We start from the raw sequence: 14,256 nt of genomic DNA, 5'->3' as shown, positions 1-14,256 counted from the left end.
TCATTTTCATTCTGCTAATAGCTTATCAACAAGAACTAAGAACACGAATCTGATCAGTCAAATTATAGAACCTTATCAACATCTGGTCACGATCAGCTCCAACTATACTGGAATTAAGACCATGCAATCTGTCACTGCAGCAAAAAAAAATGAAACAATCTATTCCATCAAGTTCTATGCATAAATATCATTTGAAAATGCAGAAAGCAACCCCATCAAACTGAGGAAAAAAAACTATCAAATCCTAACCAGGATAAGTCATTATTTAATTAATTGATTTATATTTAAAATCTTTTATGTTAAAATAAATTTGATATTATTCAATCAATGTCATTAGAGTTAGTTTAGTCAAGTTAATCCCTAAATTCACTGAAATCGTAAATTAGGTTGGAATATCATCCAAACAATTTGTGATAAAATTTCGCAATTAGGAAATGAATCTATAAACTAATCCATTTTAAATCCTCAGCGTATTCATAATCATGAAAATCAAAAATCATATTGAAGAAAAATATGAACATTCACACATAATAGAAATACTAAATCAGAACTCAAATTCAGCCTTGCTTAGAGTGGATCCTTGAATTGATTGAGTGTTTAAATGGAAGAACCACAAAATTTGTGCAAGAAAAAGGAAGAACAACAGTGAAAAGAGGAAGAAAAATGAAGAACAATTGAGAGAAAGAAAAAAAAAGAGTTTGATCCTAAAGCTTTCACAACAAGTAACTAAATATATTTTTGTACAAAAGGAAGTAACAAACTAACTAAATAACTTCCACTAATATATATAAATACTACTTAGAAGGAAGGAATGGGCCTTGATTAGGCCCATCTAATCTACCTAATTAAACTAATTACACAAAACAAAGCCTAAATTCCCAGCCCAATTATTCAAGTGCAGAGGTTCTAACTTCCAAGTCCAATTTGACCCTTAAAATGACAGAATTGGCCTAGACTTATTCGTGACAAAATTGAATATTTTTTTCTTAGATTTCTAGGAACTACTCACACACTCCATTTGGAGTTCTATAGTGTCCTATACGCTCTACATAAGATAGATATGTCAAGTAAGCACAAAGTCCAAAAATAAGCCACACATATCAATTGAACTCAATCATTTTCCTATGACCAAAAATGAGTTAAGGTGGGAAAATAGGATTCAAAGAGAGGTCAAATAAGCTAAAAAGAATAGAAAAATACTAAACTACAAATGATCAATAATGGTACAAAGTGAAGGATGACGACTGTAGCGATGATGCAACCGTCCAACAAATGTGTGTTGGTATCTTCCAATAATTTCAAGGTTTAAGTGATTGTTTGCTAATGGAAATGATGGAAAAAAACCTTAGATGGCAGAAAAACTGATGGATTGATGCAACATTCGCTTGATTCTCCCAAATGGAAGACAATTAATCTTTTATATCTAGATTTTGGGGAGGAGCCAAGAAACCTATGGCTTGGTCTTGCTTTGGATGAAATAAATCCTTATGGTAACTTAAGCACTAACCATAGTTCATGGCCTATTTTACTGATGATTTACAACCTCCCTCCTTAGTTGTGCATGAAGCGAAAATACAATATGTTTGTGTATGATGATAGTGTGTCCAAGACAACTAGGAAATTATATTGATGTCTATCTCACTACATTGATTGAAGACTTGAGAAAATTGTGGGCAGATGACATTGATGTGTTTGATGGGAATCTCCAACAGACCTTCAAGTTGCATGTAATGGTATTTTGTACAATTAATGACTTTCAAGAATATGGGAGTTTGAGTGGATATAGTGTCAAATGACACCACACATGTCTTATTTGTGAGAAAGAGACAAGCTTCGTCCAACTAAAACATGGAAAAAAGACAATATATATTAGGCATCGAAGATTTCTCAAACATTATCACCCATATTAGCGATTGAAAAAAGCTTTTAATGGAAGCCAAGAGGATCAAAGTATGTTGAAACCATTAACTATAAATGAAGTTTATTATCAGGTGAACGACATCATAACTATCTTTGGGAAGACCTAAAAAAAGGATGCATATGAGAAGAGCATATGGAAGACAAGGTCAATATTCTTTGATCTTCCATACTAGTTTGATCTAGATGTTAGACATTGTATAGACATCATGCATGAGAAGAAAAATGTCTGTGATGGTTTAATTGGCACCCTTCTTAACACTAAAGGTAAAAAAAAGGATGGTTTGAAATGTAGTTAAGATTTGTTTGACATGGGTATATGTCAGCAGTTGCATCCAATATCATAAGGTCGATGAACGTATTTACTCCCAACATGTCACACAATGTCAATAAAAGAGAAAAAAAAATGTTTTTGTCAGTGTCTGTAGAGTGTGAAAATCCCACAAGGATACTCTTCAAATATCTAGAGACTTGTATCAACGAATGATCTCTAATTGGTTGGCATGAAGTCTCATGGTTACCACGTCTTAATGCAACAACTATTGGTGGTAGCCATTTGAGGTATCTTGCCTGAAAAAGTTAGATTGTCATAACTCGTTTATGCTTTTTCTTTAATGCTATCTGTAGCAAAGTCATTGACCCTCAAAAGTTGGATGATTTAGAGAATTAGGATGCAATTATCCTTTGTCAATTAGAGATGTATTTTCCTCCTTCATTTGTTGACATAATGGTCCACTTAATTGTTCATCTAGTGAGGGAGATCAGGTTGTGTGGTCCTATTTTTTAATGGTGGTCTGGTAACGAATGTCGAATCGTTCCAAAAAAAATATACTAGGGAACTCTCTAGCATTAGATTAACCAAGGTCTAACTCAGAAATATGATTCAATTTGGTTCCTACATTCATTCACTTATAAACAACAAGGGAGGATTTTTATCAAACAACTTGTAAGAAACTATAAAGGAATATGAAAACACATAAAAATAGAATTCAAGAAACAAAATAGAATACAAGGCAAGTTTAATAGCATCAATCCAATTCACCAAACCAATGCAAATCAAATTTGAAAAGTTACTATGAATGATATTCAATATGAAAGTTCTATCAAATGCATTAGAGAAAGTTCAATTGAATCAATCTTTAAATTGTTTGAGATCACAAATTAGGTTGGAAAATCATCCAAATAATCTATGATTACATTTCAAAATTAGGAAATTAATCCATAACCAAATCCGTTTTCAATCTTAATCATAATCATAATCATGAAAAAATGAAAATAGGATTGATGAGAAAGATAAACATTCACAAAGATTAGAAATACCAATCTAGAACTCAAATTCAGCCTTGCATGCAGTGGATCCTTGGATTGATTGATTGTTTATCCCTCCATGATCATCACTAATGGAAAAGCCACAAAATTATGTGCAAGAAAATGGTAGAACAAAAGTGAAAAGATGAAGAACAATTGAGATAAGAAGAAAGAAAAGAGAAAACTTGCACAAGTAACTAATTTTGTTTACAAAATGAACTAACTAACTTCCACTGATATATAGAGTGACTACTCAGAAGGAAGGGATGGGCCTTGATTAGCCCCATCTAATCTACCTAATTATACTAATTACACAAAACAAAGCCCAAACTCAGCCCAATTATTCAAGTGCAAAGGTTCTAACTTCCAAGCTGAATTTGACCCTCGAAATGGAAGAATTGGAAAAATCATATTTGTGATACAATTGAAGATCTTTTTCTCGACTTTCTAGGTACTTTTCACACATTCCATTTGGAGTTCTGTACTATCTCTCTAGGTCCTGCACAAGGCAGATAGGTCAAATATGCACAAAATCTAAAAATTTGCTACAATTCTCAATTAAGCTCAATCATTTACCTAAGACCAAAACTCAGTTAAAGTGAGAAAATAAGGGTCAAAGAGATGCCAATTGAGCTAAGAAGAATAGAAAAATATTAAACTACAAATGCTCAATCAGGTGAATGTATCCAATTAAGGGATACATGAATGTATTAAAAGGTTATACCAAGAATCAATACCGACCAGAAGCATCCATTTTTAAAAGTACGTTGTTGAAGAATCTACTGAGTTTTGTTCAGGGTACACTAAAACAGTGAAACCTGTTGGGATTCCTCAAACTCGTCATCATGAGAGACAGGAAGGTAAGGGTACACGAGGATACAATGTTGTAACTATGAGTTGACAAGAGGTCTCACAAGCGCATTTGTATATATTGATTGACACACAAGAGTCAAGAGGTTCTTCCATACATAGATACTCACAAAAACCTTTTGACAACTACCCACCCAAAAATGAATATGATGAAGGTATTGCAAGAGCATAATAGAAGTTCCATAAACTGGTTAACTATTGAGCTAAATCTCAATGTCCCCACTTGGAAGGGATATGATATCAACAACTATTCCTTCTAAACAAAATCACAGGATGATAAAAGTAGCATGCAAAATAGTAGGGTGAGCCTTGAGGCTGATTCTGAACACTTTTGTAGTGCATCAGATAACAACCTGATTCGGGCATCCATGCCTTACTTTGGAGTCATTGAAGAAATTTGGGAGCTTGATTACAATGAATTCGAAGTGTTTTTTTTTTTAGTGTAAGTGGGTTAATGGAAATAACGGTGTTCATCAAGATGAAATAGGCTTTACTTTGGTAGACCTTGATAAGGTTGCCTGCAAGGATAAGTCATTCTTCATGGCAGAATAAGCAAGACAGGTTTTTTATGTCCAAGATTTGTGTCACTCAAAATGGTCAGTTGTTCTACAATGAAGAATAATTTGTTAGACAAGTAGCCTATTAATAGAATTTCCCTCAAGAAATGGAAAGTTAGATGAGGCCATATCTATTCTTGAAGTTTTTAAACTTTAGACAAGAATCCTACTCTAATACCACTTGTAGTATCAAATGATACCAAAAGGCCACTTGTCTTTGTTAATTACTTTTGATGATTGCTTTTGATTGAGTTTTTTATTGTCTATGATGATTGTGTTTGAGATTTATGTTGATTGTTTTTTACGATTGTTCTTGATTGAGTTTTGATTGTCTTTGATGATTGTTCTTGATTGAGTTTTGATTGTCTTTGATGATTATTTTTGATTGAGTTCTGACCCATTAGACTCATCCATGTGCACTTTAAGAACTTTGGAAAAACTCTTCTTTTCTTCTTTTCTAGAGCTAGTCTCTCTAAACTTAAGGGCAGTAGAATCTTTCTTGGGCAGATGATCTTGGTATTGAAGATGGACTTCATGAAGTATTAGAGTTGGGAAAGATTCGAGAAATTTTATTCAAATAGGAAAGTTCATATGATAAAAGGGGAAGAAATATCAAGCAAATTGTTAAGTTTATTACAAATAATAGAATTTACAGTGAAGAGGTTCAAAGAACTATCAAGCTCATAGAACCTAGAATACAAAGCTCCTTATAAAGGAGACAACAACTAATTGTCTAACTAGAAACTGTTATAGTAGGAAAAACATAAAACAATTATAATTACAATACAACCTATGTTATAGAAGATTGGACGACCAGTACAAAAGATAAAAGTATTGGACCAGACAACAAACATTGTCGTCCACCCTATTTCTATCATCCATCGTCCAACAATTAACACTTAGTAGGCCTAACAGTTCATCCCATGCTAGAATTTTCAAGTTTCTAGCTTCTCGAATGGTTGTTGTTTTTGGTTCCCACACCTTGGGAAATCTATCTAGGGTCTTTAAGTTTATGTGAGCTTTTGTGAAGGTGTGTCCTAGAGCTTCAAGTCCATTTATAAGTACTTGAGTTCTTCCAAACATGTCATCCACATATTCCTTTTCTTTCATGGAAAAGCTCTTATAGTGTCATGTCAAAGTGGCAACTTCTCTCAGTTGAACATCTTATGTTCCTTCGTAGGTGATAAGCAACAAATTCCATATCTCTTTGGTTATCTTCAGTTTATAGATATTGTTATACTCATTTCTGGATAAATCGCATGTCAGAGTATAACAAGCTTTTGTGTTTAGCTCCATTATAGCAAGGTCTGCTTCTATACATTTTGTTTTAGGTCTAGGAATGGGAATATCTCCAATTGTGGTGATTAGCCAAATTCTATACTTAGTAGACTTTATGTGCATATCCATTTCGTCCTTATAGTAGGCATAATCCTCTCCTGTGAAGCTTGGTGGCCTCGTGAGGGATGCTCCCTTAGCAATGAACTAACCATTGTTGTTATATATCCTCAAAATCTTTTATCTTTAGACACTATTAGGTTCTCAACCCTTAGAGGATGAGCTCTAATACCAAATTGTAAAAGTGAATATCACAAGAAGGGGTGTTGAATTGTGATTTGAGAAGTTTTTCAAAGCCTTTTCAAAGAAAACAAAGTTATTTTCTAAAGAGAAACTTTGTAAGACATATAATAGATTTTGAGAGAAAAACACTTTCAAGCTGTAACACCCTGATGTATATATATATATATATATATATATAATTATGTTTGATTATATTTGTTGTGTTATTTTTATCCGTAATTATTTTTAAAGAGGTTAATTTAGTTTATAGAGGGGTGTGGGTAGATAAGGATCTAGCTTCTCAAAGAAGCCACGAGGAAGCTTCTTGAGGAAGCCTCTTAATGAAGTTTCTTGAGGAAGCCACATGAGCTGCCTCGGTAAAAATGCTTCCCAACCTTCGTTAATCGTTGGATCTTCACGAAATTTGGTTTGCAGCTTCACAAGACACTTGTCCATGATCTAACCGTTGGGATCTTCGGGAAGTTGTCTGGAGTGTGTGAAACGTTTCCATGTCCGAGACCATTTCTCACTTGAGCGTTTTCAACCTTTGCTTTTGTGTAGCTTAGGAAAAACACCATTTCTTCTTCTTTCTTTCTTCCAAAGCCATTTCTAATGTCCCAAGAACTTTCTCCATCACCCACAACCACCATTAGCCACCACAAACCGCCATTTTCTCCGTTCAAACCCCACACCGAGGGGAACCCTTCAACCGAAGCGAAATCTTCCAACTTGGCTTGCGATTTTGGTAGAGAACGAAATCCTAATCTGACTTTTTGTTTTCCTTCGAGGTAACCATGGTTCTACGCTCATTTCTTGATTAGTTTTAGCTTGTCGTTATATCTTTTTTGACTTTGGAACAGTCATTGCATGTTTTACGTTTCCTTTGAAAAACCCTAGAGAAAGAGACTTTGTTAACGTTATCTTTTCATGATATGCATGTTATTTTCGTAACCTACACTGAACCCCGGTCACATTGGCGTGGTCGGAATTTCCAAATGTTGCTCTTTTGTAAAACCTGAGATGCTCTCAGCACTTTCATGTAGTGACGTGGGTGTTTGACCCAGAGCATTGTTGTTAGCTTTGTTTCTGAAAAATCCATATTAAGTCTCCTTCGTTTTGGCATGGTAGAGTCTTGTGTGGAACCGACGAGCGGAGAAGAAAAAGGAATCTTCAAGCGACGCGACGAGGAACCCGCGTGGTAGCTCGCGATAGGTGAGGGGTGTTTATTATAAAATTTACCATTTTAACACCATAGTTAAGGTCAGGGAACCAAGCTATGAGGATATTTGTCTATCCCTGTTGCATGCTGATTTTTCTTTCAAGAAAATATTGTTTTTAACTAATGGGATGCGATAAAATTATTATTGATATGCATGTTGGTTTTTCAGGAGAAATTATGTTTTGACGAATGGGATGCGATATATATATGTGTATGTGTGTGTGTGTGTGTGTGTGTGTATTGTAATGAATGATATTGTTGTGTTTGTCTGAATTATGTTGTTTGAAGACCGTGAGTGTGAACCTCAGACATGAAATATATATATATATATATATATATATATATATATATGTGTGTGTGTGTGTGTGTGTGTGTGTGTGTGTGTGTGTGTGTGTGTGTGTGTGTGTGTGTGTGTGTGTGTGTGTGTGTGTGTGTGTGTGTGTGTGTGTGTGTGTGTGTGTGTTTGTGTGTGTGTGTGTGTGTGTGCAAAATGCGATTTGTTTTTGATGTTGTTATTGAGGATTTTAATTGATATGTGACGATAATGATGATATTGATTTGGGATGATGTTGTTAATAAAGACCATGTCAACATAAAATTGTTATTATTGATGAATATGTGAATATAAAATGAGGTTGTTGTTGTTGTTGATAATATCATTGATACGAGATGATATTTATGTTAAGAATGACATGGAAATGGAATGTTGATGATTTTGGAAATGTATTGACATGTACATGTTGTGTATGTTCATGGGGGGTGCATTGACCTTGTCGGATGTCCCTTGTATGGGAAACTAGAGTGGTTAAAGGATTTAAGCATTTATGAGGGGATGCTTAGGCACTTTAATTCATCCATGGTCATGTGCTTGATGGTGCCCATGTTTCATACGTTGGATGTTGTGTATGTTCGTGGGAGGGTGCATTCATCCATGGTCATGTGCTTGATGGTGCCCATGTTTTCATGCCTCATATGACACGGGAAATAGTATAAACTTTACCAGTAAGTACTTGTAGTTCCTTATGTGGAGGAATACTCGTACTAGGAGGTGTGTCACTCGGTTTAGAACTCCCTTGAGACTCAGGCTGATCACCGTTGGGGGGGGGGGGAGATTCCTTGTGTGACAGGGTGGCCTCGACACTTACTGCCTAGTTTTCCTAAGTGAGAGTGTCGTGTGGACACACTTAGGCTATTTCCTAAGATTTGGTTGATGGTACGTACCACATTGCATCTGAGTGTTGAGTCAGGTGCATGCATCATTCTGTGCAGTCTTGATTTGGTCCATGGATGGATGATGAGTAATTGATTGGATGTGGATGATGAATATTTTGTTGGATATGAGTGTCGAATAATGAATGTTGTGTATGCTCATCATGTCTGCCTATGTTCCTTGCTAATTGTGATTATTTGGATTTGGTATTAGTTCTTTTTATGATGAACTCACCCTTGCAATTTTGTATCGTGTGGTTGATACCTGTGATGATCACAAACATTGTTCGTGGGAGCAGAATGACAATGGCAGGGTGCAGGAAGTGAAATTCTGGTGAGGAGTCGCCGAGCTGACGTGATGACGTTGGCATTATTTTGGGAGAGAGTTGTGTTTTGTGATCAACTCCTCTGTAGTTGGTTTTTGAAGTTTTATTTTATTGAATCAAAGATGTAAAACTTGGATTTTAATTATACTTATGAATAGATTTTATTTTCGTTATATGTATGACGTGTACTGAATTATTGTTTATGTATAATTATGTATATTCGCTTAAGTAATGGCGTGTTGTTGGATGAATTTATGTTGTGACAAAATTACCTCAATTTTCATAAGCAATATTAAGGGAGTTCTTTTTATAAAAATTGAAATTAGCGTATATTAGAGTGTGGATATCGTAGCGACGAGACGGGTCGTTACACAAGCGGTGAAAAGAGATTTTGCAAAATAGACAAAGTTTTGAAAAACAAAATCAAATTTAAAACCTAGGTCAATTTAAAGCAAAATGATAAATAAAGCACAACAAACACAGAGATTTATACTAGTTTGTCTTTGCCACTGAGACTATGTTCGGTTCTTGGCAAACCACCAAGTTCCCATAACTTTAACAAGTTACAAGTATTAGTCACTGCCACATATGGCTCTACAACTCAAGCCTACCCCAAGCTTGATGCAACCCATTATTCTTTGTCCTACCAAGCCAATTCTTGCTTTATACAAATCAAAGTAGATTTGTTGTTTAATTGCACAATGACTAACTCACAATCGTCTTACAGATGGATAATCAATCTTAGCACTTAATCTTTTCTCTCAAGATATTCAAGAAGTTTTGAGATCTTTTTTAACTTTACAATAATTTATAGAGAGCTTTTAACAAAAAAAAATTGAATGAGTGCTTAGGTTACTGCTTCATTTCTTCAAAGCTTCTGGTATTTGTAGGCTTTCTTCAACAAGTGCCATTTGTCTCTAACCGAATAGATTACTTCGCTTTGGCTTGCGTCAAAAGAATTTGGTCGTTGGAGCATTTAATGCTTGCATTAAATCATTAAATGCATATACTTCTCCATGCCGAAAAACCACTCTTCTTAGCTATTGTGTTGAAAACTTCAACAGGAAACCATTTTCTTTTGCATCAGAGCAGATCTGCACATCAAAGTGCATCTTTTGGTGAAGATTGGTAACTTTTAGATCTTAAAATTTATCTATTCTTCATAGGATTCAACATATCCTAGGAGAATGTCTCAGCAAAACAAATCTCAAGCATTGATGCCTTAAATGTCATCTCTTAAATGTTATATTAGACCAAGGTTTTAGCTAACTATCGTATGATACTTCAAATGCAGACTTACAAAGCATGTTCTAATAGCACATAAGATGCAACTTTTAACATTTGTAGTTATTTGTATCTAATGAAAATAACTAGGAGTCTTTATTCATCTTAAGAAATAAATATCTTTTGACTTAACACTTAGTTTAAATATCATGATCATAAATGCATGAAGGCACTAAGGAATGAACTTTATAATTTTCTTTTGTTTTGTTTTGTTTTGGGAGGTGCCTTTCAAATTCAAGGATTATTTCCCCCATCCTTATCGATTGTTAAATGTAATTTGCATACTTTAGACTAGGTGTTTTTTATAAGCCATAATATAATTGATCAAAACATGCTCTTAATTTGGAGCACAAAATGTGTCCAAAATAAGATATATAGAAGACACTTGCTATATCCACCCTTTTTTTTACTATGTACGTTTACTTATTTTTTTTAAACTCAAATGACTTAAATAACCTTCTTATTTCAAATTCTCTTTTTTTTTCCCACGTTGGAATAACGATATAAGGGTATTTTCTGGAATAATGATACCCTTTTTTCTTTCTCTCTCTCTCTCTCTGTCTCTCTCTCTCTCTCTCTATTTTATTCCTCTCTCTTTCTCTAACGCTTTTCCATTTTACTATCATATGCATTTCAAGGCCATCATGGTGATAACAATGGTGATCGACCAGTAATTGACCTTGTTTATTCATGACTTTTCTAGCCATTATCATGCATTCTTGGTGTATTTCATTGGCAAAACTCTTGTTTGGGTGATAGTTTGTTCGACTCGGACTCTTAGAAGTCAAAGAGTGAAAAAAAAAGGTCAGAAATTGCATATTTTGGCTACAACAGAGATTTTGGCATAATTGGTTGTTTTGTCGATTATTGTTGGTTCATGACTTGGTTAGGCAAAGCCAACAAGTGAAACCCAATCTAATTTTTTTTCCGCAACTTCCTTTTATTCTATAGAAGGCCTTATTCAGTAGAGTAACAACCCATGTACCAAAATAACATTGTCTTTTGTTTTTCTACTCCTTCTCTATTCTACTTCCAAATTTCCTTTTACATTTCCAATTTCTCTATTCTCAAGTTTCTATAAGTCTTGTGTTGGTATCATGCATCCTGGCCATGGCCACACCAGCCTGACCCAACAATAGTCATCACCACGGCCACACGGGCCTGATCATGGCCCACTGAGAATTTTCTATGAGTGTTTTGAAGATGGATACACTCCCTTTTACTATGACCAGTCATGGAATTGTTACAAGTTTTTCACCATGGTCGTGGTCCATAGGCACTGTTAGTTACTTAAAAAAAAATTTCTTACAAATAGTGGGTTTTAAAACAAAAACCCCTATCTTTTTCTTGAGTACGCTTTTGGAGTTTTCCAATGGAGAATAACATTGTGAGATTCCAAGGGAGAAGAGCACTGTGAGGGCATATTTGGCTATGGAGAAGCATGGAGATCACAACAAGGATCGTTCCCTATAAAGTTCCTTCCTTTTTGTGATTTTCATGTGTTCGCTTAGGATTTTTAGTTGTATCATGACTATGAATGACTAGACCCTTTTGGTCTAGGATTATGATGTAGCCTTATCCTTGTACTCTTTTTTATTTCAATAAATGTCTTGATGTTATTCAATTAAATCTTTCTTCTTGTTCTTTTTTATTTATATTGGAATTGATCATTCGAAAATCTAATTAATTGCATAACAGTAATCATTTGTGTGTGATTAGTTGACCTAGAAAGAGATTGTTTTGCACCAACTTGCATGATCAAATTGGTTAGGTAATTTCTGTTAGATTAACTTGATTGTTGATAATCCCTATTATTTGAGAACTTCATCCCTTGACCAAAAATCTATATATCTATGATCAATGAAATATGGATTTAGGCCAAGGAGCATTATTAGATGTTGGGTTTAAGACTGAGAAGATATGCAAATAGATAAGGAAAACAAATGATAAAAGGAGAAGAGTGATCACACAACAATGGAGATTAATAATAGAAATAGCATATACAATGATATTTTGGGTTTAGAAGCTCTATCTGACTCGCTTATCAAACCCTAGTAACCAACTCCTCTTATAGGAGCATACAGACAATAGAATAACCAAAAAATGGTTACAAATAGCTAAAATAGTTACAACACATAACATTGTTAATAATCCATCTATATAGACTGGACGATGTATAGGTAGACTAGGCTAGGTGTGCCACTAGATAGAAGACAGATTCCAACACAGAGGGTGAAACTAGATGATATAGACAATGTCATTCAATCACCTTTTTTTGTGTCACCCACTCCTTCTTCCAAAAATTTCCACCTTGGTTCAATAACAATTTTGAATTAGAAGTAACACAATTTTATTCTGGCAATTTACACTAAGTAGATCCAGACAATGGATGAACTTGCTTCGAGGAACATGCTTTGTGAACATATCGGTTGAATTCTCCTTTGTATCAACTTTATGGGTTGCAATCTTCTTCTTAGTATGGATGAAGTGGTATATGATATCCATATGTTTAGTCCTTTCATTATGGACTTGATCCTTGGCTAAATAAATTGCATTCAGAGTGTCGAAGAAAATAATAGTTTTATCCCATGGAAACCCAAGATTGCTAATAAGACCTTTCAGCCAGATACTTTCCTTTGATGCTTCTGTCAGAATCATGTACTATGCCTCTGTAGTGGATAAATTCATTGTGGGTAGAAGTGTTGTCTTTCAACTAGCAAGAGAGTTGTCAATCGTGAATGCGTACCCAGTCACATATCTCCTTGCATCCAAATTTGCAACATAGTCAGAATCTGAGAGCACTAGCGCATCATTGTCTTCAAACTTCCTTGAAAGGAAGGTTCTAGTATAGCCCCCAACCCCCAAAACAAAAAAGAAAAAAAAAGCATCCACTCCACTACCATTCATCTTAAATGTTCTCAATCTCAACAACAATTCAAAACAACTCAAATCCACATAGCCCTTATCTCTTCCTCCACGAGCCTCTCTATGACCCTACAAGACCTAACTGCTAATAACATCACCCCTCCCCCTATAATTGAAGCCCAACATAACCAATTAAACCCCTCCAACTTGTCCCCTTTCTCTCAAAACCTTCTCACAACGCCAAAACCCTAAGCCTTTTTCGATCTCCTCGAAAGGGACAAATTAGCACTACAGCAAGTTCTTGAATGTAATCAAGAAGGGTATAGTTGAGAGAGCCAGGTCCAACAAACATGGTTTTGCCTCCAACTAATCGTTGTTGACGACTGTCAAGCTAACACTATGAACAACATCGACATTTCCGATACCGAAGGCGAATCGAGTAACAACTTGTTCAACATCATAAGCAACTTGTTGTTCTGCTTCCTCCCATTCACCAACTTATTCTTCCCCTTCCTCACATTTATTTTTAATAAATTTATAATTAACTTAATAACATAATTAATAGTTAATAAATAAAACATAAGTGTGTCACATCAATAATTACTTGGCGAATGTTTATATATTGACGGTCAATAAAAAAAATTTGAGGGATGAACCAAAATCCTCAATTTTAAAAATTAGGGAAATCAAATGTCTTGATTAATTTTAGGAGATCGAAATTGTGGATTCATCAAACTAGAAAGATCAAAATTATAATTTAACCAAATAATTAATACAAGAGATATTGTAGATTGATTCTTACTTCCTCAATTTCAAAACTGTTTATTTTTGTTGTAAGACTTCTGTTGTTTAGAATTCCAATGTATTTGTACATTTTTTTTTCAATTATGCTCTTATATGTAATTGAGTAATTAAGACTACTTTTTTTAGAGTATTAATAACTTTAATTTCTACAAATGTACTTAAAATGGAGCATTAGTGATATTTTTAAATGGAAATAGTATAAAAATTAAGTACAAATGTAATAGTTGAAAATAGTATAAAGAATTGTAACACAATAAATAAGGATAATTTAATCTAAATTTATATAACTTAAATATTTCTTAATTTGAGTACAAAAGCTTTAAATACCCAATTTTTAAAA

The sequence above is a fragment of the Glycine soja genome, chromosome 14 (genome assembly GCF_004193775.1).
Source record: "Glycine soja cultivar W05 chromosome 14, ASM419377v2, whole genome shotgun sequence".
Classification (NCBI taxonomy): domain Eukaryota; kingdom Viridiplantae; phylum Streptophyta; class Magnoliopsida; order Fabales; family Fabaceae; genus Glycine; species Glycine soja.
Note: the sequence above shows the minus strand (reverse complement) of the source record.